The sequence below is a fragment of the Eleutherodactylus coqui genome, chromosome 8 (assembly GCF_035609145.1).
Source record: "Eleutherodactylus coqui strain aEleCoq1 chromosome 8, aEleCoq1.hap1, whole genome shotgun sequence".
NCBI classification, from domain to species: domain Eukaryota; kingdom Metazoa; phylum Chordata; class Amphibia; order Anura; family Eleutherodactylidae; genus Eleutherodactylus; species Eleutherodactylus coqui.
In genome coordinates this window covers 154,847,348-154,874,140 of record NC_089844.1, presented here as the reverse complement: position 1 = coordinate 154,874,140, position 26,793 = coordinate 154,847,348, and positions in this window count along the sequence as shown.

The following is a 26,793-nucleotide window of genomic DNA, read 5'->3' as shown; positions in this document are numbered from 1 at the left end:
TATTCACAGACTACTGCTTGAACAGAGCGTAAGATAAAGGAAGAGGCAGCTGCAGCAGCAGAAGAGAGAGCAGGATGATGCTGTTTGCACTCTGGCCCAGGTAGGGCTCTCAAAGGCAGCAGGTGGTGGGAGTTTATTTGACTATTTATAAATGTTGTGTTGAGGTCTTTTACATTCTTGCCTCATTTTAAATGCTTATTATAGATCTCACAGATGATCACTGTTCTGTCATCACCTGTCATTTCAAAGAATGCCCAATCTGAATACTTAGCTGTGGGCCTGATGTTGCTGCAACTAGTAGTAGCTAGTGGTGGCAGTACAGCTCTTTCTATTGTTATTCTGAGAAACCCTACTCTCTGTCTTGGGAAGGTGCTGCCCCACAATGTCTATCTCTTCCTCCTCCCCTTTGAGCTGCTATGATGACACTCCCTGCCATGTTGGTTCAAGTAACTCATCATCTTCCACCTTCTCTCCTGCAGTAAATTGAATATGTTGTAGACTTTATCCCCCACACTATAGAGCAACTTCTATCTGCTGAGTTGTAAAAAGTCACTGGTGACACAGTGCAAATGTTATATATGGCTTAGTCATGTGATGCAAGTGTCCAATGAAAGTGCTGCTCATATGCAACATTGAGAACACAATAATGTAATCCAACTGCTGTTGTACTGTTATTTTTGGAACTATGCCTATACAATTAATCCAGTAGGCTGCCATTAACCTTGCTTAATAAAAAGAAGAACAAAAGTGATTGCGTGACTATTTTGCAATCACTGTTACACTCCACATGCTGACTGAATACTATAGGGGCTTATTTACACGAGCATATATTGACTGCCGTTTTCACGGTCGGCCGATATATGCTTCCATCTGAGCAGTTCTCCCCTTCCCTCCCCTCACCCGCTCTCTGCCTCTCTCCTCCCCTCCGAGCGGTTTGCAATGGGAGTGGGTGGGATGCGGTGGAGCTAAGCTCCCGCACCTTGTCTGCAGCTAGCAATAGGAGTAGGCGGGACAGAACAGAGCTTTGCTCCACCCCGTTCCACCCTCTCCAATTGCAAATGCTGGAGTGGAGGAGAGAGGCAGAGAGACGGTGAGGGGAGGGAAGGGGGAAACTGCTCAGATGGAAGTATATATCGGCTGCCCGTGAAAATGCCGGCCGATATACGCTTGTGTAAATAAGCTCTATGGGTAGGTTTATGTAACATATAGGGTATGTTTCCATGTGGCGTAAGCACTGTGGATCATCCACCAGTTGTAATTAATGGACTGTGTTTTTACAGGTCATTGGTTAGATGACATTAAAAAAAATCAAAATCATAAAATAAAAAAAAACATGTTTAGTTGTGTCCATAAAAGTCTGATCTATCAATGTAATGCATTATTTACCCTACGCGGTGAACGTCATCTGAAAAAATAAATTAAGAACGTCAGATACACGCTTTTTTGGTCATTCTGTCTCTAAGAAAAAATGCAAGAAAAAGTGATCAAAAAGTCATATGTATTCCAAAATGGTACTAACTCAAACTACAGGATGTCCTGCAAAACAATGAGCCCTTGCACAACTATGTCGACAGAAAAATAAAAATGTTATTGCGGGCAGAAGAGGGTGACAGAAAAACATTTTTACATACATACATTTGGTATTGTAGTAATTGTACTGACCAATAGAACAAAGTTATCATGTCTTTTTTGTTGCAGTTTGTGGGTCGTAGAAACAAGATGCACTAAAAAAGATAGTGAATTGTCGTGTTTTTTTTAATTTTACTTCACTTAGAACTTTTTAAAAGTTTTCAGTACATTATATGGTACATTAAATAGTACCACTGAGAAATATAACTTGTCCTGCAAAAATAAAAAGCCCTCATACAGCTACGTTGATGAATAAATGAAGGAGTTACGATTTTTTAAAACGAAAAAATGCTTGGTTACTAAGGTGTTAAATAACTTGAAAATGAGACGTCCTAGCTATTATTCCATTTTACCAGTGTAATCAGCATGTTTTAGTTTTACAGAAACATAAATTACTTTCTGTTATGAAAAAAAAAATGTTGTACAATATTATTAGACCTTGCTTAATTGATTTTCATATGTAGACCTCCACTTTCCACATGCAATGTTTCTTGAAACAGCAGTGCCTGTATTTATTAATATAAGATAGTTGATGGCCTAATACTTGGATCAGTCCCTCTGATGTGAATATGACTGAATTTTAATGACAGGCACAACCAATATTAAAAACTCTGGAGCTGAAAGGGGCATGATTTAGTTACCCAAAAGACTTGAGCTACAGCAAAACTCTGCCGAATCCACACCATCCAGGTTTTTCCTGACTCACCAAATACTTTCCTGCCCTAAGACCTTCCTCTCCTTCCCTCAAAGACCTCTGCACTGGATCGCTGCTCTCTTGTTTGAGCTTGGGGTCTACTGCGGCCTACTAATCCATAGCCCAGTGGATGGCCTGGCCACCTTGGAGGGGGGGAATTGAGTGGATACTCCCTTCAGCCTACATTTTTAATCACCTTGCTGATGTACTTCAGGTCGCCGGAGGTGGCAGCTGGTCCTCCCCTTCATGTGGCTCCCCCACAGAAACACAAGCAAGAGCTGATCCTGATCAGAGTGTACCTACAGAAGCAGAGGAATGAAAGCATGTAACCCAAAGAAGCAGGAGTATCAGGAGTCATCCAGCACCCATACAGCTCGGAAACTGGTACGAGGTTCTCATGTAGGAGGACTTGAAACCGGTTCCTGAGCAGAAGGAGAAAGAGGTACAGCAAGACATGACTCTACTTACAAAGAATAGAGCAGAGGAGAAAGATGTACAACAAGAAATGACTCTACTCACCAAGAATAGAGCACAGGAGAAAGAGGAATAGCCCGAAATGACTCTACCCACAAAGAACTGTGAGTCCTCTTGAATGGAGAAAAAGAAATGCTGTTGTGTAGAAAAAAAGGAGAGTGGTGGTTGTAGGAGATTCCCTATTGAGAGGAACATAGGCCGCTGTCTGCAGACTTGACACCTCATGAGAGACAAAGATGTGTCTGATAGGCTGTCAAGACTCTTCTGTCCTACAGAACACCACCCATTCCTACTAATACATGTAGGGACAAATGACACTGCAAAAAGGACCTTGCAACTATCTGCAGAGACTTTGAAGACCTTGGAAAGAAGGTGAAGGAACTAGGAGCACAGGTGGTCTTCTCATCCATCCTCCCAGTGGATGGCCATGAAATAAGAAGATGGAACAGGATTCTAGAGGTGAACAACTGGCTACGTCGATTGATCTGTCAGCAAAGATTTGGATTCCTAGACCATGAGTGAATTACCTATATGATGGACTGCTTGCTAGAGACAGGTTGCACCTTACAAAAACAGGTTAGCATCTATTTGGTGGGTGCCTTGTTTCACTCATTAGGAGGCCTTAAAGTAGAACAATATGGGAAGGCCAGGTAAAAATATACAGCTTGTTAATACATTTGAGAACCTCTTTATTAGAAGTGGAAAGAAAGAACAAAGACAAAAAATTCAGAAGGCAGATAGAGGAGCAAGAGACACTGATCACAAATAAAAATGTTTTTACACAAATGCAAAGAGCACGGGAAACAAACAAGGAGAATTAGAGCTCCTAACACAGGAAGAGAAATATGATGTCATAGGCATCATAGAAACTTGGTGGAATGATACACATGATTGGAATACAAGGCTTGAAGGATACAACATATTTATAAGAAACAGACCAAAAAGATGGGAGGAGGTATCATGTTGTATGTTAGGAAAACATTAATCTCCACAGAGATTCAAGCATCAGAGCATGGTAGTCCTGTAGAATCTGTTTAGGTAAGAATACAAGGAGAGAACAACAGAAAGGACACCAATGTAGGCAGTTATTATAGGCAGGTTGGACAAGCAGAAGATATTGATGAACTCTTTCTACATCAAATGACCAAGCTCTCACAAAAGCATAACATAGTGATTATAGGAGATTTTAACTATCCAGAAACTTGTTGGGAATCTCTCTCAGGTAAAAGTAATGGATCCAACAAATTCTCATCCGCTCTTGCTGACAACTTTATCTTCCAAAAGATAGAAGAGAGAACAAGGGGATCTGCTATCTTGGACCTAATTCTTACCAACAGGGAGGAAAGTTTGAGGAAGTAAGGGTGACTGGAACCTTAGGAGGCAGTGATCATGCTATCCTTGAATTTTGCATAAAAAGGGGAGGAAAATCTGAGAAAACTCAGACCTAAAGGTTGGATTTCAGAAAGGCAGATTTCAATAAACTCAGAAAGAGGGTAGGAAGAATCCAATGGCAGGATGTTCCTAAGGACAGAAATGTCCAAGAAGGTTGGGAAATATTGCAAAATGAGATTCTGAAAGCACAATTGTTAACAATCCCTAAAAGAAGGAAGAATGGAAAGCATTAAAAGAAACCAGGATGGATGAACACAGAACTTGCACACATGTTAAAAACGAAAAAAAAAACACATGTTTATTAGAGATGAGCGAACGTACTCGTTACGAGTACTTACGCACCCGAGCACCGCCATTTTCGAGTACAGCGGTACTCGCGCGTAAAGATTCGGGGGGCGCCGTGGCGGCACGGGGGGTAGCAGTGGGGAGTGGGGGGGAGAGGGAGAGAGAGAGGGCTCCCCCCTGTTCTCCGCTGCTCCCCCCCCCGCACCGCCGCGCCTCTCCCCGCCCCCCGGCGCCCCCCGAATCTTTACGCCCGAGTACTGAAGTACTCGAAAATGGCGGTACTCGGGTGCGTAAGTACTCATTACGAGTACGTTCGCTCATCTCTAATGTTTATCAAATGGAAAGACGGGGAAATATCTAAAGAAGATATAATGCAGTCTGCAGAAACTGTAGGGAACATGTCAGAAAAGCTAACTCTAATAATGATAATACAAGAACACAGGATATCTGTAAGCAGAGAGATAGTGAGGGAACACTTAGCTTACTTAAATGATTTCAAGTCTCAAGGGCCAAATGAATTACATCCTAGAATACTAAAGAAACCAGCGGAGGTAATTGCTAAACCACTTGTTATAATCTTTGAAAATTCCTGGAGAACAGGAGAAGTCCAGAAAATTGGAAAAGGGCAAATGTTGTCCTTATCTTCAAAAAAGGGAAGAAGGTGGATCCAGGAAACTACAGGCCTGTGAGCCTGACTTCTATACCGGTAAAGATCTTTGAACAAATTATTAAACAGCATGTATGTAAATACTTGGATGAAAATGGAGTAATTAATAGAGATGAGCGAGCACCAAAATGCTCGTGTGCTCGTTACTCGAGCCAAGCTTATTGTAATGCTCGAGAGATCGTTTCGAGTAACGAACCCCATGAAGTAAATGGGACACTCAAGCATTTTTTAGGGTGACCAACGCTCGGTAGCTTCCTGACTTGTTTTCAATGGATCCGCGGCTGCTGCCAGCCGCTCCATTGAAAACAATAGTCTGCCGACACCAGTTCCCTGAAATGTTTTTCAGGGAAGGGCTTTACATATAAGCCCTTCCCTGAAAAACAAAAATGTTAGTGTAAAAAAGAAAGAAGAAAAAAAAACGTATCTCTCCGCCGCTGCCATGTCCTGCGGGGATGCAGAACACATCTGCTGTATGTGGCAGATGTTTCCTGCATCCCCTCAAGGAAAAAGAATTCCCTGCTGCACCTGCCACACCTGTGACAGATGCAGCAGAGAAATTCTAAATCCATACGGGGAATAAAGGATTCCCTACTGCAGCTGTCACACATGACAGCTGCGGTGGAGGATCCTGCTGCCAGCCAATCCCAATCAGAGCTACCAGCAGGCAGGGATTCTTAATCTCCGCATGCTGATAGCTGAGAACTATAGAGCTCAACAACACTACAGAGCCAGGGACAGCGGCAGAAGTCGCCGCTGAGCCCCGGCAGCCGTCAATGGCTTTTCACGGAAGGACTTAATACGCCCTTCCCTGAAAGCCACTTAAAATAGTGTAAAAAAAATCAATACTCACCTGCTGGGGCTCAGCCGCGGCTTCTGCGCTGTCCCCGACTTAGTAGTTCTGAGCTATTAGCAGCTGGGGATTTAAAATCCCCGCCTTCTGGTAGCTCTGATTGTGATTGGTTGAATTGGCTGAATAGTTCAGAACTACAGAGCCGGGGACAGCGGCAGAAGTTGCAGCTGAGCCCCAGCAGCTGAAGGGAGGTATGTATTTTTTTATTTTTTACACTTTTTTAAATGGCTTTTCAGGAAAGGGCTTATGAAGTCCATCCCTGAAAAGCCATTGACGGCTGCCGGGGCTCAACGGAGACTTCTGCTGCTGTCCCCAACTCTGTAGATCTCAGCTATCAGCATGCAGGGATTTAAAATCCCTGCCTGCTAGTAGCTCTGATTGTGATTGGCTGAAGCGCTCAGCCAATCACAATCAGAGCTACCAGCAGGTGGTGATTTTAAATCCCCGGCTGCTGATAGCTCAGAACTACAGAGCCGGGGACAGCGACAGAAGCCGCGGCTGAGCCCCGGCAGGTGTGTATGTATATTTTTTACACTATTTTAAATGGCTTTTCAGGGAAGGGCTTCATAAGCCCTTCCCTGAAAGGCCATTGACGGCTGCCGGGGACTTCTGCCACTGTCCCAGTCTCTGTAGATCTCGGCTATCAGCATGTGGGGATTTAAAATCCCCGCCTGCTAGTAGCTCTGATTGTGATTGGCTAAAGCACTCAGCCAATCACAATCTGAGCTACCAGCAGGCAGGGATTTTAAATGCCCAGCTGCTAATAGCTCAGAAATGCAGAGCCAGGGATAGCGGCAGAAATCGCGGCTGAGCCCCGGCAGCCAAAGGGAGGTGAGTATTTTTTTTACACTATTTTAAATGGCTTTTCAGGGAAGGACTTAATAAAATAGTCATTATAGTCTATGGGGTCTGCTTGATGCTGTTCATAAAATGTATCTATTTGGCCAAGGGATTTATCTTTCCTACTCCCAAACAGAGCAGGAAAACGAAACCCTCACCATGGATGAGAAAGCAGCCTACATTATTTGCCTATATGGATAGATTTATATCTATTAGAATTGATCTTTTCATGAACAGCATTAATGTTCAGGATTTAAATTTTAAGTTTGCTGTGAATTTTGTTTTATGTTTGTGTGTAAAATAGATCTGCAGCACTGTCTGAACTATTAACCCATTTAGGACTTGGCACAGTAAATATACAGTGCTTGGTCCTGGGCTTAAAGGCTAGCCGTATGTTAGTGACAGCTGATAACCCAGAGGAGAAGGCAGGAGGGGTTTTTAACCCTTTTCTGTCCTTTTCTTCCCCGAGTACACAGCGCAAAAAGTGAAAGTGGAAGTGTAACTTTCACTACGGGACCCGGGGGTCACGTGACTGCTGGGATTCCTCGCTATAGCAGAGCTGCAGGGTCATACTGGAGCTACAGTGAGAAAGTGTCAAATTAAAAAACAAACAAAGATGTGAATGTCCCGAAGAGGTCTTATATGACGTAATAGGGGGCATAGATAGTAAAAGAACATAATTACATTGAGAAGTAAAACAAAATTACAGAATCAAACAACTATATATACCGTATATACCGGCGTATAAGACGACTTTTGAACCCCGAAAAATCTGCTCTGCAGTCGGGGGTCGTCTTATGCGCCGGTAATTCAAAAAAAAAAAAAGTGTAAAAAAAAAAAATGTATTACTCACCTCCCACGGCGTTCTGTCGCGCTCCGGCAGGATGTCGCTCGCTCCAGCAGGCTGTCGCTCGCTCCTCGTCCCCGGCGCAGCATAGCTTTCTGAATGCGGGGCTTGAAATCCCCGCTTCCAGAAAGCTAGTACACACGCCGGCAGCCATGACAGCATTGAATGGCTGTGATTGGCTGAAGGCGCACGTGTTAGCAATCACACCCATTCAATGATGTCATTGAATAGTGTGATTGGCTGAAGCCACGTGTGCTTTAGCCAATCACAGCCATTCAATGATGTCATGGCTGCCGGCGTGTGTATTAGCTTTCTGGAAGCGGGGATTTCAAGCCCCGCATTCAGAAAGCTATGCTGCGGCGGGGACGAGGAGCGAGCGACAGCCTGCCGGAGCGAGCGACATCCTGCCGGAGCGCGACAGAACGCCGTGGGAGGTGAGTAATGAATTTTTTTTTTTTCTCCACTGTATACCGGCGTATAAGGTGACAGTTGGGGGGTCGTCTTATACGCCCCGTCGCCTTATACGCCGGTATATACGGTAGTTGTATATAATATATAGTATATAAAATAACCCCAAACCGACGCCAACCAAAGGCATCGCTATAAGCACCTTGTAATCCAAAAGCATACATATTATATATCAAAACATCCAAATCAAAATGAGGAGCCCATTCCTATGCTGTATTTTAGCGTAAATATACTAATTAAAAATATTTTTTATAGCTTTTTACCCCACTAAAACTAAAAACAGAAAAAAAAATTCTGTGAAAAAGATATTTAAAAAATAGCCCTTTATGTTACCGAAAAAAAAATGCGGCAAAAATAATTTTGATAGCTAAAGGGAAAAAATAGGGCAATGAAACAACCAAATGGTTAAAATCTCTAAAAAGTGTCTGGTCCTTAAGGTACAAAACAGCCTGGTACTTAAGGGTTTGATTACTCCAGTGCTCCATAGTTCTGCTCTTCTTTAGCTTAAAACATAGCTTTTATTAAAGGGGTTGTCCCGCGCCGAAACGGGTTTTTTTTTTTTCAACCCCCCCCCGGTCGGCGCGAGACAACCCCGATGCAGGGAGGTAAAGAAAGCTTACCGGAGCGCTTACCTTAATCCCCGCGCTCCGGTGACTTCAATACTTAACGCTGAAGATGGCCACCGGGATCCTCTGTCTCCGTGGACCGCAGCTCTTCTGTGCGGTCCATTGCCGATTCCAGCCTCCTGATTGGCTGGAATCGGCACGTGACGGGGCGGAGCTACACGGAGCCTGCATTCTGCACGAACGGCTCCATAGAAGACAGGAGAAGACCCGGACTGCGCAAGCGCGGCTAATTTGGCCATCGGAGGGCGAAAATTAGTCGGCACCATGGAGACGAGGACGCCAGCAACGGAGCAGGTAAGTATAAAACTTCTTATAACTTCTGTATGGCTCATAATTAATGCACAATGTACATTACAAAGTGCATTAATATGGCCATACAGAAGTGTATAGACCCACTTGCTGCCGCGGGACAACCCCTTTAAGAATACTTGAATATAAAATAAACACATATAGCACTATTCCAAAATTATTGACATACATACACTTACACGTAACATGTATCCTCGATCTCCCTATTATCCTAGAGGGCTGTATATATCAATTGGCCTGAATTCGCCACCAGATACCTGATTCTTTGATCTTATAGGGTACAACAGATCCACGATTTTAATGACAATCTACTGGCCCAGGTAATTCTCTTAAAGGGAATTGATCAAGGAGTGATATTCATAGACTGAATTAGTCAGATCAATCATATTTCTTCTTTAAAACTGTTATTCATACTGCAAAACATATCACTGTCTTACTGCGTGGACTCGTGATATCCCGAGTCACTGCCCGTTGACTGTCACTTAGCGAGCGACTACTTGTAGAAGTCCCCACGGTCTCACTTAGTGGAGATCAATGATCACTAATGGGTTTGATTTTGTTAACCCTATTTCACTGGATCTAAAACAATGAAAGGATCGATGCGTTTCTTTAGTCTAGTGTTCTTATTAGACTAATTCATCAGGATCCAGAAATTCTTACGGCTTCAGTGATAGATAAGCCCCATTATCTATCACTGAAGCCGTAAGGCTAATGTAATCCCAATACTGCAACATTGCAATTGTTGAGGTTAATACTTTACCTCTTTGAGAATAAGAATTTCTCTTTGAGAATTAAAATCGTGGATCTGTTGTACCCTATAAGATCAAAGAATCAGGTATCTGGTGGTGAATTCAGGCCAATTGATATATACAGCCCTATAGGATAATAGGGAGATCGAGGATACATGTTACGTGTAAGTGTTTGTATGTCAATAATTTTGGAATAGGGCTATATGTGTTTATTTTATATTCAAGTATTCTTAATAAAAGCTAAGTTTTAAGCTAAAAATATTTACAAATCCACTAGGTTCCTGACAGTGAATTCTTCAGTGTATTTTGGAACCTACTGTCTCAGTGATTAAAAATAGTTCTGCTCTTCAGAGCAGTGTGTGGACTGGTCTTGCACTTCTAGCTGTACCCTGTAGTCCAAATATATCTTATTTAATTTTACAGAAAAAAATTTAAAAAATCAATGTTACCAGTTAAATCTTCTATAAAAGAATGAGTGTTTGTTAAATAGCTGCTGATTCTGCAGACAAATGCTCTTGTACACAAAGTTAGTATGTTCTTATAATTGCAAGACAAAGTTAAATGAGCGCCTTGTAATTACCTGGATGTCTGCATTGATGGCTACTAAAATGTTGTCTGATTTTTAAACCACAATTATGGAGAAATACAATCTAAATAAAAAAATAACAATAACACTCCAACATTTGTACCGTTCGTCTTTTTATTGAGCACATCGAGTAAATATTCACAGTAGACAAAGAAAATTTAAATTAATCTTTGAATTTAATTTCTGTAGATTATCTTTAGCGGCAATAACTCCCACCAAAAGTTTCCTACAGCTACAAAAAGGATTTGTACATTGTTGAAAAGGAATCTTCCTCCCTGTAGTTGTGTTTAAGTTCAACAATATTTCTGGTATGCTGCGTCTGCTAAGCCCTTTTTAGATTATACCACAGCTACTTAATGGGGTTAAGGCCAGGACTCTGCCTTTACAATTCCGAAACTAATTTTCTGTCTTAGACATTCTTTAGTTAATTTACTTGTGTGCTTTTGATCATTCTTTTGTTGCATAATGCAACACTTCTTCAGCTTGAGGTCATGGATGGCTTCTCTTTCATTTTCTGGCTGTTTTCATACAGCTTGGAATTCTTCATTTTCTTTAAATTGGCAGGCGTCTATGTCTTGAGGCAGCAAATCTCTCCAAATCTCTAGTCTCTCTCCACCATGCTTCATAGTTAGGATGTGGTTTTGGTGTTGGTATGCTGTGTTCTTTTCCTCCAAATGTAGCCTTCTGCATTTGTGCTAAAAATGACCACTGTTGTATGATCTGTTCAGCATTTTTCCAGAAGCATTATAGAACATTTGTCTTGTGTCATCAAACATGAGATATGCCTCAATGTTTTGCTTTTTTTCGACAGCAGTGGCTTCCTGCATGGTGTTCTGACATGAACAACAATTTGCTCAACTTTTTAAGCAGTGTTTATATGGAAAGTTTTTCGCATGTTTTGAAGTCTTTTTTAAATCCTTTGTTCTTTGGCTCTTTTTCATCTTTTTCAAATCTGCTTGTTGTGCTATTAGTGAGATCTTAACAGGACACTCCCAGGGAGTGTATCAATAGTCCTGAATGTTCTCCATTTGCAGATGATTTGTCTAACTGTGCATTTATGCATGCCCAGGTCTGTAGAATTACTTTTGTAGACTAGTCTAGCTTCATGAGGCTCCATAATACATTTTCTGAGGTCTTCTGAAAGTTGTTCAAATCAAGGCATGGTTAATACTAACCATATGTTCTTGAGCACAGATTTTTCAGTAACTAGGCTTGGTGTGCATTTATTTAATGGGCCTAGCAGCTGTGAGACCCACACTTCCAATTTAATCTCTTTAATTGAACTACCTTCATGCCAAATAACTCTTGGAGTTTCTACTTACATTGTGCTCGATAAAAGACATAAATGATACAACTGTTTTTGTGTTGTTACTTTAGTTAGATTGTGTTTGTCCACAATTGTGGCTTAGATAAAAATCAAGCCACATCCTTTTATTAATCAATACAAAAATTCATGTGGTACCACAGGATTCACTAACTTTTCCTTGCAATTGTATGTCTTTTGCTGCTACGTAAAAAAAAAAACTATTATAGATTCCTGAATCAGTAGGCCATCATGTGTGTCCCTAAAATTATTTATATATAATTTAAGTGCTTTTCTGAAAACTTTTTTTATATCAATTTTAAAGAATAACAAAAGTACTATTAAGTAATTGTCAAAATACTTCAACTCATACTTTTTAGGAGCCACCTTTAAAATACTTTGTTTTTCAATTTCTATCCAGTCAAGAATTTTCAAGGATACGTGTATCTGGAATTGCTGTGTATATTCCCCTCACTAACCTCAACAGTGCAAATTGTACATTGGAATTCTGTAGACTGTAAATGAAAGGATTTAACATTGGGGTGATACTTGTATATATTGTACAGAAAACAATATCCAGAACATCAGAGTAAGGTGGTATCAGATACTCTAAAAATAATGTCCCATACCAAATAGTGATGACAGTGACATGAGCTGAGCAGGTGGAGGAGGCCTTCTTTTGGCTTTCTTTTGACTTCATCTTGAAGATAACCGAAAAAATGTTGACGTAAGACAAAAGTGTGCACATTAATGGAAGGAATGCAAATATAAACATTTCTAAGCCTGCTATTACAAAAAAAAGGTTTGTGACAATGCAAGTGATCTTTGTTAGGGAATTAGCATCACAAAATATGTGGTGAATGATATTAGAATGACAAGAGGACATTTTCAAAATTGATACTACAAACAATGAAGAGCTTAAAAAGGCAGCTGCCCAAATCCCAAAAGTTATAATGGTGCAATTTCTCCAACTTAAGATCTGATGGTAATGCAAGGGGACACAGATAGCAACATATCGATCATAAGCCATTATGAACAGAAGAATTCCCTCTGCGGATGCCACTATTGTAAAAAAGTATAACTGAGTATAACATTGTGAGAAGGAAATAATATGATCTCCAGACAATAACATGTGCAGTAATTTAGGAACAATGACCGTTGTATAAAATATGTCTACAATGGACAAATTACAGATAAAGAGATACATTGGTTTATGTAATTGAATTTCTAGAAATATGGCTGTGATCATGGCAGAATTGACAATAACTCCAACCAAATATATCAAAAAATAGAAAGTAGAAATTAATGGTTTATTCTTGGTCTCTCCGGAAAATGGCAAAATGTAGAAATATCTAGCAGAGGTTCCATTCTTCATTTGCACTTTTTAGTATTTTAGCAAAAAATAGCACAATATATTACAGATTTAAGGTTATAGTATATGAAAAATCAATACATGTAGATGAAGCAAGAAAAGTGAACATGTAAAACCAAATCTAGGTCATCGACTAATAATGCCTGGTAATCTGGTAGTAGTTTGTGATGATCCAGTCAACTAGTGGCAATCCTTGATTACCTGTTGGTTCTTAACTGGTTCAATGCCCATTTTTTATGCATTTACCTCTAGACTGCTGCTGAGTACTGACCTAAACATATATACGTGTCAGTTTTTCTTCTGATATAAAAATATACTTTTAGTGAGCACCTTATAAATCATCAGAAAAACATTTGTATTCATAATTTTATATTACAGTTATATTGTTATTTTTCCTTTTATTTGTTAAAAGTGGGGTTTATGATGGGTGGATTAAAGTAAAGGTCCATTTAGATGCAATGATGATCGCACAAAAATCGCTCAAACAATAATATGAGTGACAGCTTTGAGCGATCATTTTGCATAAACTACCAAGTAGCTAATCAGCTACTTAGTAGCTTATTAGTATGTAAATAAAGCCTTTCGCTGAATGCAGATAACAGCTGGAGGTCTGTTATCTGTATTCAGCTGCTTTTTTCTCGAGTGGGACTGCAGCTGAAAGAATGCTATCAGCGCTATTCCGCTGAGAACTCAGTGTGCAGTCAAGATAAGACATATCGCTGACTTCAAGCTGGCTTGCAGTCAGCAATGAACGAATAGTCCACAATGGGCACAAGTTTAGATGCAGTGATTGTCACTCAAATGATGGCTTTTGAGCAAATTTTGAGCAATAACCGTTGTGTCTAAATGGGCCTTAACCCTGGCCATGGACTTTATAAAGTTTGTGGTCTGAAGCTTAAAATATAAAGTTGGTTACAGAACCAAGCTTACGGCAGAGATGCATGCATTCTTTGTGGAAAAGGAACCAGAACTAGGCTTATATCATAGAGAGGGAGCCAGAACAAAACTTACTACATGAATATGTAGTACCAGAATGAAGATTGCTTGATTATGAGAACAGAGCCAAGCTTACTACCTAGATGTGATATGAAAAAAAGAGCTTACTACTAATTTATTTGAGTGCATTTGTTGTGTTGACCTTGAATGTTGCATTTGGGTAGTGTCAAATGAAGGTAATCCACTATGATTCCGGTTTTGCTGAAAGCTTTAATCATCAGGCACTGGTAACTGAATATAAGGCTATATTTATCACTTCTGTAAATGGGGAGCTCTTGCCTGACATCATTCAGTTTTACATTGCAGATTTTTGTTCTGCATAAAGAAAAAACGGAATTATATGTTTTGCAAAGATCCATAAATTCTGTCTTACTAGGTCTTTTCTGACCAAACATATTCAGGAAAACCTTGAATAAGGGTTTATCCGAAAATACTCCTCTCCAGTTGGGGCAGGCTTCTTATTTGTAAAAAAAAATAGGTCCCTGCATTATTGTATTGATTATTGGGCTGTAAATACCATTATCTGTTGTAGTAGAGTTTTAGACATGGTTCTTCATCTTCTAGCTCAGTAGGTGTGATGTAATGTGGTCACATCTGTGGGTGATTAGCTGGCTATTTACCTGGGCTAAATAGTGAGCTAAGGCGCTGTAAATTGTCAATTGCTGACTGTCTGAGCTGGCAGTAAATAGCTTCCATGGACAGCGTGGTATCCGCTGCGACATAACTCTGGACGGCTCCGTGTGCTGCGGCTTCACTACCAGCTAAGTGATGTGTTTTATTTTGTTTTTCTTTTGGGTTTTGTTTTGTCATTTATTTCCTTGGCTAAGTAGGGTTACTTGGGTCCAAGGAACAATTGCAGGTGCACACCTATTAGAGCGATTAGTCTACATATTAGGCAGGGTTTTCTCCCTCCTCATCACGTATTTAGGGAAAGACTTCCCATTTATTTTCTGTTGTTTGTTCTGGTTGCCGAACTTATTGGTTACTGCTATTATTGTGCATATCCGCAGGTGCAGGTCCACCACGTCATTTGTGGATGTAACATTATCATTAACAATAACTATCTCTTGCTATCGATATCTAAACTCATCAACAGACTACAAAGAGAAAAATACTTCATAAAGCTGGATTTATGAGGGATATGAATGGTAGGCAGCATTAAATGCCTATGACAGCCACCGTGAATACATGTTCATGCCTTTTACATAATAACATAATATGTTAGGCTGAATGAAGACAATGCCCATCTAGTTCAGCCTGTTCCAACCCCCTTGTCAATCCAGAGGAAGGCAAAAAACCCCAAGAGGCAGAAGCCAATTAGCCCATCGGGGGGAAAAATTCCTTCCTGACTACGTAATGGCAGTCAGAATAATCCCAGGATCAACCTTTGATAACTCCTACGTAATGTAGTCCCGGAACAACAACCCGATGGTCACTTAATGTCTATATCCTGTAATATCCTTGCGCTCTAGAAAAACGTCTAGTCCCCTCTAAATCCCCTCTATGGATTTTGCCATCACCACGTCCTAAGGCAGAGTGTTCCACACTCTTACTGCTCTTACAGTAAAGAACCCCTTTCTGTGTTGGTGATGAAATCTGCTTTCTTCTAGACATAGTAGATTCCCTCTTGTTACCGATGCAGTTCTGGGTATAAACAGATTATGGGAGAGATCCTTGCATTGTCCCCTAATGTATTTATACATAGTTATTTGATCACCCCTTAGCCGTCTTTTTTCCAGGCAGAATAATCCACATTTTGATAGCCTCTCTGGGTATTCTAGTTACACTTTCACCTTGTTGATAAAAATACTAAAGCAAATGCTTTATCTACCCAAGATGTGACAGTTGCTCACCAGAAACCCTCTCATTAAGAATTATTGTAGCATCTTTGTTTTCTGCCTTCATGGCATCCCTCACTGCAAAACATTTTTTTTTCAAGTCAGCAAAGAGCAAGGATTTAGTCTTGGAGATAATGTTTCAAGTTTGACAGTCATCCTGGAGTGCACAAGACAACAAAACTCAGCAATAATAAGGTGGCTTACTTTGACTGAAGGAACAGAGGATTTTGTTTCTGCCTGCAAATAATGCACATGTCATAGATCCTCTCAGCAGCAACCTACTCATCTAATAATGTCATCATTATCCATCCCGGAATCCCCATGGCTTCATGTAGCTATGAATTTCATTTTGGACCTTCTTCTATCTTTCAGTTGTTCGGTGATCTAGGTTAATAGATTCTCTAAGAGGTACCATTTTGTACCCCTCCCAGGTTTACCACCTGCTACACATCTGGAAAAACTACTGAACACATCTCAAAATAGCACAGCTTTCTTCTTCACGTTTTGTGTGATGAAGGAGTCCAGTTAACTTCATGATTCTGGACTGTTTTGTCTGATCTACTAAATATGAAACTGGATTTCTATTCGGTCTATCATCCACAAACAAATGGTCAAGGGAAACAAACCAAGCAAACTTTTGAGATATTGTGATTCCACACAACAAGATAACTGGTTATACCTTCTGCTGTGGGCAGAGTTCTGTTTGAATAACCATATTAATGAATGCACTCGGCCCTCTCTATTCTACATTGTATCGGTCAGCATCCTCAAGTGCCACTTCCTGCACTCATCTTGACATCTCTAGTTCCTGCTTTAAATGTCTCTCATCTGAAATCTCTCTACATTTTGGAAAAGGCAATAGGCTTTCTGTCCAAGCTGTATCCCATATGAAGAAGACAGCTGACAAGAAAAGCAGATATCCTCTTGTTTTCTCTCCAGTAGAAAGTGTTATTCTCAAGAAGTACTTTCCCTTATTCGAGTTTGCGCTACAATTCCTGGGTCAATTCCAGGTTGTAAAACAAATAAACCTACAATGCAAGCACTGCAAGGCAGCAGTACCAAAAGCTGAGCCACCACACTTTTTATATCCGGAGAAGGAGAATATTAAGAATGAGAATGTTAAAATAATAAACACAAATACAGATGTTGTCAATAATCAGCCATAAACTTGAAACTACACCCCTTAGTATATTCGCTGAGGGGTGTCATGAGTATTTTGACCCCACAGTTTTTTCAGGAACTAATGCAATTTAGAGTAGAAAAAGTAAAATGTCATATTTTTGCAAATGTCATTTTAAAGACATACTTTTTTTCTATAGTGCACATGAAAATGAGAATTTACACATCAAAATGGATACTCCTGATTGTCCTGTGTTCAGAAATATACCCATTGTAGCCCTAATCTTATGTCTGCATGCACAATTGGACTCAAACTGAAAGGAGCAGCCGGTGGCTTTCAGAACAGACATTTTTTCTTGAAGGTGATTTAGGCCCTATTGTTTACTTGTAGAATCCTTGATCGGCTAAAATGACAGAGATTCCCCACAAATGACCCCATTTTGAAAACTAGACCCCTTAACAAATTCATCTAGGGGTGTACTGCGTATTTTGACCCCACAGTTTTTGAATGAATCTAAGCAAAACAGAAGGAAAAAATTATTGTTTTCATTTTTTTGGCAATTGTATCATTTTAAAAACAGGGGGGGGGGGGGTTTGTACAGCACACATATGGGGGACATCGACGGAGGCCGTAGGCCTCCTGGAAACGGGCGGGTCTGACCCCGCATGTGGGATTCCCACAGCGTAGTTTGACCCGCTGCCCACAGAGTACCTGTCCAGTGGCTTCTGCACGCACTGTGAATGTGCCGGCCGGCACTCTATCACGCATGCACAGTAGCCACCGGTGCTGGGTGTGACACCTATCCTGCAATACTTCCACAGTGTTCACTGCCGAAGTGCCACAGGACAGATGGCTTCCATTGACTTCAATGGAAGCCATTGGTGCGTAACCTGTAGAAAATCGCAGCATGCTGCGATTTATTCTCCGCAGGTGGAAAATCACAATCAATTTCTGCTCGTGGAGAGGAAATACCGGAGGGTCTGTTCCTGATCAGGATATCACCACTCTTTTTTACTTTTTATTTACTTTAATGCAATTGGTGCTATCCATTGGATAGCGCCGAAAGCATTGCCAGGGGGGACAGCCCGGATCACAGCTCCAGGTTGTCAGCAACCTCCGATAACCGACAGCATGGAGCTGTCATGTCCAGAGCCTGCAGGGCTTTAATCCTCAGAAGATGCATTTTTTTACGTCCCTGAGAATTAAAGCTGACTTAGGCAGGACATAAAAGGTAATGGGGCCGTTACTAAGGGTTTACAGCACAGTTAAAACATATTCAGAAATTTAAATATTTACTTGAAAAATATGACTTGGACATTAGTATGCAATCCGTATCTCATCTTTTATTAAGTTTCTTGTTTTGGCAGTTTACTGAAGTCTATTTTGAGTGCCATGATATAATCATTCCCCAAATGGGTTTTTCACCTTGGCTCATTCATATTCCCTGTATTCATTAAGAAAGTTAGGTTGTTGTAAGTTTATGCTTTCTGCACCATTAAAAGTAGAAAACATCAGTTGCATCAGTTAAGAATGGAGATTTTTTTTCAGTAAAGATGAAAGCACATTCTTAGATGTTCTTTTTAATTCAACATTTAATCATTAGATTTTTTTAACCTATGATAATAATATAATAAGATAATATTACTGTTGCAATCATATTCTGTTTCACTTTCCTTTCAAAATCAGATCTAAAATTATATAATGAATTTTAGCAGTATACTAAAATAATATATTTTTTTAAACTATGCATATGAAAATAATAAAAAGACATAACATAGCAAACATAGGAAATTTTTAAATTAGGAACAATTCTAAAAACATATATAGAAATATATATTAGTAAAATAGTATACATTACATGTTGATAACATTGTTTTATAAATTGTTATATTACTATAAATTTAGACAATTACAAATCAGAAAAAAACCTTTTTTATGTCAATTAGCTTAAAAAAATCGCTGAAATAGTCTATAATTTTTTTGCAGCCCCTCAAAGAATAAGCTAGAATAAAATTCTATTTTAATGTAATCATTTGAATAAAAACATTCACACATCAGGGCACAGTTGCCACATGTATAAGAGATGGACGAAGGGTTCGCCACGTAAGAACTGGGCAAAATCGGCCATGGCTTTTGATCGATTGCCCAGATATAAGGATCTTGGAGTACAAAAATTACACTCAGATGTTTTCATGCTTTCTTAGATGAATTTCCAAGTAAAGCATATCTGCGAATACGGGAGTCAAGCTCCGATGTTTAAATTGTTGTGAGTTCCCAAAATATCTGGGAACTGAGAAGTTTATGCTCAGGTGTTTTAGTTCAAAGCGTTTCACCGCGAATAAGCTGCGGATCAGCATGAATTAAGTGAGCTTTTTACAAGAACATCTGATAAGAAGGTAATTGTCCCAGCTAACTGCTGGATCACCTAAGTATCAAAATGCAGATGTATGCCAATGGTCTGAGGATTGAATAGGACTTCATAATAAATTGCACTACTAATATAGTCTGTATGCGATTGATAATTTTATTCAGAAAATCGTAGGTACAGTACTGCTAGAGTAAAGCACTCCACCGACTAAAGATTTAGGTCAGTACATGCTAGTCTTTACTGATATAGAAGCATCTAGGCACATGAACATTCAGTCAGGTTAAGTAGTCCCTGTCAGATGGATTTCTATAAAATGGCCTATCAGCTAGCAATTTGTTGAACTCCTTGCTTTCTATAAGAGCACAATGACTCATGTGCAGAAACTCACCCTATCTTAACAAAAAATAAAAAAAGAGCAAAGCCTCTGGCCTTGATGATAGGTCGGGGCATATAAAAGAACTGTTGAACAGCCCAGTATAAATGGCGAGCTCGGTGTACACCCTGAGGACGTATCTCATACGTCACTCTGCCAATCAAAAGTCCCTCAATGCATAATAAACAGTGAGTCTCCCTACGTGCTGCATGCAAATGATCCCATAAGTACCCATAACATAATCTTAACCTGTCAGCTAAACTACATAATGTAGCAGTGCAGACATCTAGGCCGATATATAGTGTACGCGCTGCTTCCATCAGCGCCCGTAACTTAAAATAAAAGAGCGAAGTGTCACCTCTGTGGTCAGTGATTAGGTGTCATTGAACTCTGTTCAGCCTCTTTAGGCATTGTCCGAAGGGTAATTGGCAGTGCCTCTCCCAATTGGGGTAGCTGCCAGAGAGTGGAGGCTAAGGTGGGCGTGTCCTGCTTTGCATGTTCAGTGTGCTGACATCGTGCAACGGCAAAGGAACGTGGTGCCATCTTGGAAATAAGAACCATCCGGTTGCAGGGTTATTGTGACGTCCAGAAACTCAATTGAGGTTGTACTTATCTCAGAACTGAATCTGAGATTTAGATCATTCTGATTAAGATGCTGCACAAATTATTTAAACTGTAGTTTACTTCCTGTCCAAAAAATCAGGATGTCGTCAATGTATCTCACCCAGGTAAGGATGTTAGAAGACAAGGTGTCATTGTCAGCTGAGAGCACATACCCTTTCTCTCACCAGCCCAGGTAGAGATTGTCATACAATGGAGCACATGGCGTCCCCCTCGCAGTCTCTCTGAGCTGCTGGAAGTACTTGGAGTTAAAGATGAAATGTGTCAGGACGAAGTTTAGAAAATCCAACATGAATATATTGCGTTCCCCAAACTGTGAACCCCTTTGTGATAAAAGTGCTGAATTGCTCTAAGGCCGCCCTGGTGTGGGATGAAACTATAAAGGCCCTCTCACAATTATTAGCTTAATAATCAGAATATTTGCAGTGTGTAGTACAGTATAGGACATGAAATATAATTCATAATAAAAACTCCAATGTCTTGTCAACTTATCAGTATAGTAATTGCAGGCTCATCCTAGTGTAAAAATATTTAGTGAAAAAGAAGGGGACATTAAAAAATATATATATTTTGTGTCCACAGTTTCCTGATTATAAATTTAAACAGTGCAAACTGTTAGAATAGATAATCTTAGAATGCAAAAATGAAAAAAATTGATCTAGCTCATCCAATGGGAAAAATTTGTAAAAATACATGTCATGTTTTGCAACTGTAACCTGTTGTAACATAGATTTCCTGAAGCACACTTCTGCTTGTTCGGTTGATTTGGCTGGTGGTGTGGATATCTCAAGCCAGCCAATCGGCATGCATCTGCATATATAATTACTAGCCTCTTACTAGAGGGTGCTGGTCCTTATCCATTTCTTATTTTTGCTTCTCAGAACTCTGGTGTTTAGAGTCATACATGCTGTAGGGCTAGTTTGAGTCCATCTCCCACACTGTCCCTGAAGATTGTCTGGAAACCAAATTTCCCTATTTGCAGGCCCTGCTCCCTCTTCCCTAGCAGGTGTGATTCCAGACATCGGATGTCCTTTACTCTGTGAAATTGGTGATTTCTGACACCTTTTCCCTTCTCCGTCAGATGAGTGATGTCTGACACTCTGCCCCTTATGTGTGAGTTTGGATGTTTAAACTATGTCGGTTTCTGTGTATATATATGCATGTATGAGGTTCTGGGTGGGATTCCCTTGTGTCTGTAGGTATGCAGACACCTGGTTTAAACAATGTCTAATTCAGTGTTTGTCTGTAGGTGTGCAGACATCTGGTATGTATTATGTTGTATGTTGGAATTTACTATGTCTAAAGGTGTGCAGACACCTGGTGTGTGTTATGTCCTAGTCTTTTGTCCAGCAGAATGGAATAGAACATCAAAAGACTGTCCCATACACACCAGAGCAAAATGGAGTAGCTGAAAGGAAGAACAGAACTCTGACTGACATAATCAGATGTATGCTGACAGACTCTGGATTGCCACAAAAATACTTAGGTGAGGCAGCTATGACAGCCACTTATTTGCAGAACAGACTTTTTTCTAGAACAGTGGAGAAAACCCCACATGAACTATGGCACAATGAGAAGCCAAGTGTAAAACACCTAAGAGTTTTCGGTTGCAAAGCGTATTTTTTTTACATTCCAGAAGACAAATGCACTAAACTCCAAAACCGAGCAGTAGAAGGTATATTTGTTGGATATAGTGACCATGTCAAGGGTTACAGAATCCTAAATCCCAAGACGAACAAGATCACCATTAGCAACAGCATAGCTTTTGTTGAAGATCTAAAAGATAATGTGATGCCAACAGTGGGAGTAAGAACAGAAGATAAAACTGACACTGATCAACCCATCTCTAACTTCTGAGCAAACAGTCGAACTGACCATGAACCCTATCAGTACCGAAGAGCAAAGACATGCAAACTTAGAATGAATGACACTAAAACATGGACACTTGCAGATCTACCACCTGGAAGGAAAGCCATAGGTTGTAAATGGACCTTTAAAGTGAAATACAACGCTGATGGCACAGTTGAAGGATACAAAGCCTCGTTGCCAAAGGATATTCCCAAAAATATGCAGAAGACTACGATGAGACATTTGCTCCAGTAGTCAAACATGGTACAATAAGGACCTTACTGACGGTCGGTGCTTGAAGAAAAATGCAAGTGAAACACTATGATGTGAAAACTGCATTTCTACATGGTGAGCTGACAGAAGACATCTACATGGAACAACCACCAGGATTCAAAGATGAACAAAGACCAGACCTAGTATGCAAACTCCAGAAGAGTATATATGATCTAAAGCAAGCCGCCAGAGAATGGAATATGAAAAGAAATGATCTGCTAACACGTGAGAATTTTCAGAGCAGTAAAGCGGACCCCTGCCTATACACAAAAAATTAGCATACAGATGGATCTATGTGCTTGTTTATGTGGACGATCTCCTAGTTTGTTTTGAGCAAGAAGGGGATGAAGCAGAAATATTGTGAACCCTAAACCAGCATTCTGAGACTAAAAATATTGAAAACATAAATAATTATCTCAGCATTCAGATTGAGAGAGATGAAGATGGCAGCTTTTTTCTGAACCAAAAACACAAAATACAAGAAGTAATTGAAACTTTTGGAATGGAAGACGCCATATCGGTAAAGTCTTCAATGGAAACTAATTCCCTAAAGGAGATGAACAGCCAAGATAATCCGCTAACCACTAACACTCAGTACAGGAAAGCAATATGAAAATTGCTGTACATTACCACTGCTACAAGGTATGACATTGCAGCAGCTATCAGGATCCTATGCAGAAAGGTGTAAACGCCAAGTCAGACAGATTGGAATGCTGTAAGGAGAGTCATTCACTACCTTAAAGGGACTTCGAACTACAAGCTAAAGTTACCAGCAAGTGATGAAAGCATCCTGACAGGATACATGGATGCCGACTGGGCTGGAGACACCATTGGCAGAAAATCTACCAGTGGATACTTGTTTCATCTGTCAGGGGGTGCTGTCAGTTTGATTAGTAGAAAACAGATCACAGTTGCACTATTATCCACTGAAGCAGAGTATGTTGCGGCAGCACAGGCAAGTCAAGAAGTTATATGGCTGAGACAGCTGTTAGCAGATTTATGTCAACAGTTGGAAGCAACGAACCGTTTTGAAGACAACCAAGGATGCCTCGCTCTTGCGCAAATGGAAAGAGTCAGCTCAAGAACCAAGCATATCGATGTGAAGTTCCACTTTCTGAGAGATCTTCAAGAACAGGGACTTCTTGAGTTACTTTATTGCCCGACTGAAGATATGACAGCGGATATCCTTACCAAGCCTCGGATCGCTGAAAGACATTCAGGGCTTTCAAAGAAGCTAGGCCTAATAGACTAAGCCTCAGCTGTTGAGAAGGGGTGTTGGAGATACAACAGCTTCAGCTTGCTATGTACATTACTTCTCATGTATATTGCTGGAAGGACTGCAGTTTACTAACAAGACAGTAGATGACGCTGTCACTAATACTTATACAAAGTCTTTCTGGTATTGAAATTTTATTGCTGTACTGCTGTATACTCTCTGTTTTTTCCCCCTTCCTTCTTCCTGTCTGTGTACAGTCCACCATGTTGTGTTTTTATCTCTCTGTAAAGACAAGTTGTTCCTCTACAATGTCTGCCTGAAGTGACTCCGCCGCATCCAGCACTCAAACTCTGCAACAGCATCTAAGTGTTATCATTGGAAAATTGGAAAAGATTTGTAGTTACTGTCAAGCTATATATATATGTCAATTCCCTCACTGACTAACTCACTGACTGCCCCGCCGCTAATTCTCTAGCTTCCCAATGTCATACAAACATGAAATTTGGCAAGAGCATTCTTTGGGTCCTAAATAGGAAAAGTAAAGGGGTCACAATTCCATTATTCAATGCTAAGTGCAAAAGTATTGGCACCCCTATGTAATGTAACGTAACTTTCCAGTGTAGTACAAACATGAAATTTGGCACAGCCATTCATTAGGTCTTGATTAGGAAAATTAAAGGGATCACAACTTGAATATTCAATGCAAAGTGTAAAAATTATTGTCACCCCTATGTAATGTACCTAATCTAATTCTCTAAATCCTAGTCTCATACAAAAATGAAATTTGGCAAGACCATTCTTTAGGTCCTAAATAGGAAATGTAAAGGTGTTACAACTTGATTATTCAATGCTAATTGCAAAAGTAAGTGCACCCCTATCCTATGTAACTTCCAGGTGTCGTACAAGCGTGAAATTTGGCACGCGCATTCTAAAGGTCCTAAATAAGGAAAATGGCACATTCTGCAGAGGAGCATTGGCACATGCAGCCTGAGGAGAATCCAATGTTCCTCTATGTGTATACATATTTTATTCCTCAGTTCCTCTAAAGTAACCCTGACATCATAAAATTTTCCATGCGAACATGTCAACACCTGTTTCAAATTAACTCGGGTGAAGCCAGGTATATCAGATAGTCTATATATAAGGGCAAACAACAATGAAAAGAATACAAAGACATTCAATCTCTATTGCCCCAGGTAATGGTACTGGTCAGTACGTTTGGGGCCTACTACACCCACAAGTTGGAAAAATAGTGGGTGGTGGAAAATACAAAAATCAAGACTATTATAGATAATCCCAAAATGTTTCTACCCTGTTGGGTATCATATAAAGAGTTCAAAACTGATAACCTCCTACACCAGCAGTAGATAGTGATTTTTTCTCAAAAATAGGATGGGGGGGGGGGGATTGGAGCATAAAATATCAAAAACAGTCCATGTCCTTGCATAAAAAGCAACATCCTCCATACAACAGTATAGTATAAGACAGATACAATGAAGGAGGCTGTATCCCTGTCTACATAGGGTACATAACCCCCTATGTACATTGCAATATAATGCACTCAACAAGGAGGGTCAAACAGCACACAGCCTTACCTAACTAGATGTCTAATCATTAGTTGAGAACCCTGTAGAGATATGTTCTTGCCTACATACAAACATGCACAGTTAGGATTCTATATCTGCCTAGCAAGGTAACTTTAACAACCCTGGTTGCTTGCTGGGATAGTTAAATGAACACAATAGAGGTACATCCTGCCTAGCATAACTGCAAAGATGCATAGTTAAGTATACTAGTGTCAGTGTCTATCATGGCAGCTATATCAAATTGTTAGCCTCTAAAAATGCATGGCTGACAAGGCTTATGAATGTGGGTCTCCAGCCACAACTTCCAAGTTATCACTTTGTCATCACCAATAGGAAAGTGCCACATCATCAGGCAAGAAAATAGGACAAAAAACTGGCAGTGGAGAAGGCACAACACTCCAGGTTAAAGCAAGTAGAAAGTCATCAAAGGTGTGGGAAACCTCTCCTTTTATTTAATAAAGTACGTGATCAGCTTATGAAAACACGTTTGTGGGATAACCCCTTCATCAGTTCAGCTGATGTTTAAAATATACAAGCAATTGGTGGGTCCCAAAAGGGTTAATAATGAGATCTTGTTTGCCTGTATAGTGAGGGTCAGCCAGGGCAGGAGCAGGAGAAGTTCCCATCATCAGGGAAGCTCCATCATGTGACCTGACATGCCCAGTATTGACCACACCCAATGGTAACCAGGGAAATGGAACATAACCCTGCTCCCAGAAATTGGGTAAATGTAAACAAAGCAATCTGAAATACAGGGAAGCAGAACTTCTAAAGATTAACCACGTGAGGAATGAAAGTACACCAAAAACATGTAGCAAAGCTGTAGTAGGCTGAGAATCTCAATAAAAAGAAACCCTCATAACAGAACTATGAATTAATGTAGACAAAGCAATCTGAAATGCAGTAAACAAGCAATACTCAGACTTAACCCTGTGAGGACTAGAAGGTGCCCTAAATTAGCATGTAGAAAGGCATCATATATGTGGGCTAACCCCTGTAAAAACTCGCACAGCAGAGACAAAAAAAGCCTAAATACTATGCACAGTGGTACAACACAATGGTAATAATACCCCTACATAAAAATAGCAGTGCTAAGTTGACATAAAATAGAGCGACACATACCAGGAAACATTAGTGATGGCAAGGCAGTTGTGGGTGGAGCCCCACCTTCATAAACCTTGTCAGCCCTGCATTCTTAGAGATGGACAATTTGATATAGCTCTTTATATAATACCCATGATGAAACCCAACAGGGTAGAAACGTGTATGGTCAATCCATAAATCTCTATTTTCGTATTTTCCTCCACCCACCATTTGTCCAACTTGGGTATAACAGGTCCCAATTATACTGAGCAGTACCCTTTCTTCTCCCACTTTCTACTTGGATTATAGAAATTCCTTTCATTATTGTAGGTCACCTAGGTTCCAAAAAAAAATCTAAATCTCAATATATACCCCAAAAT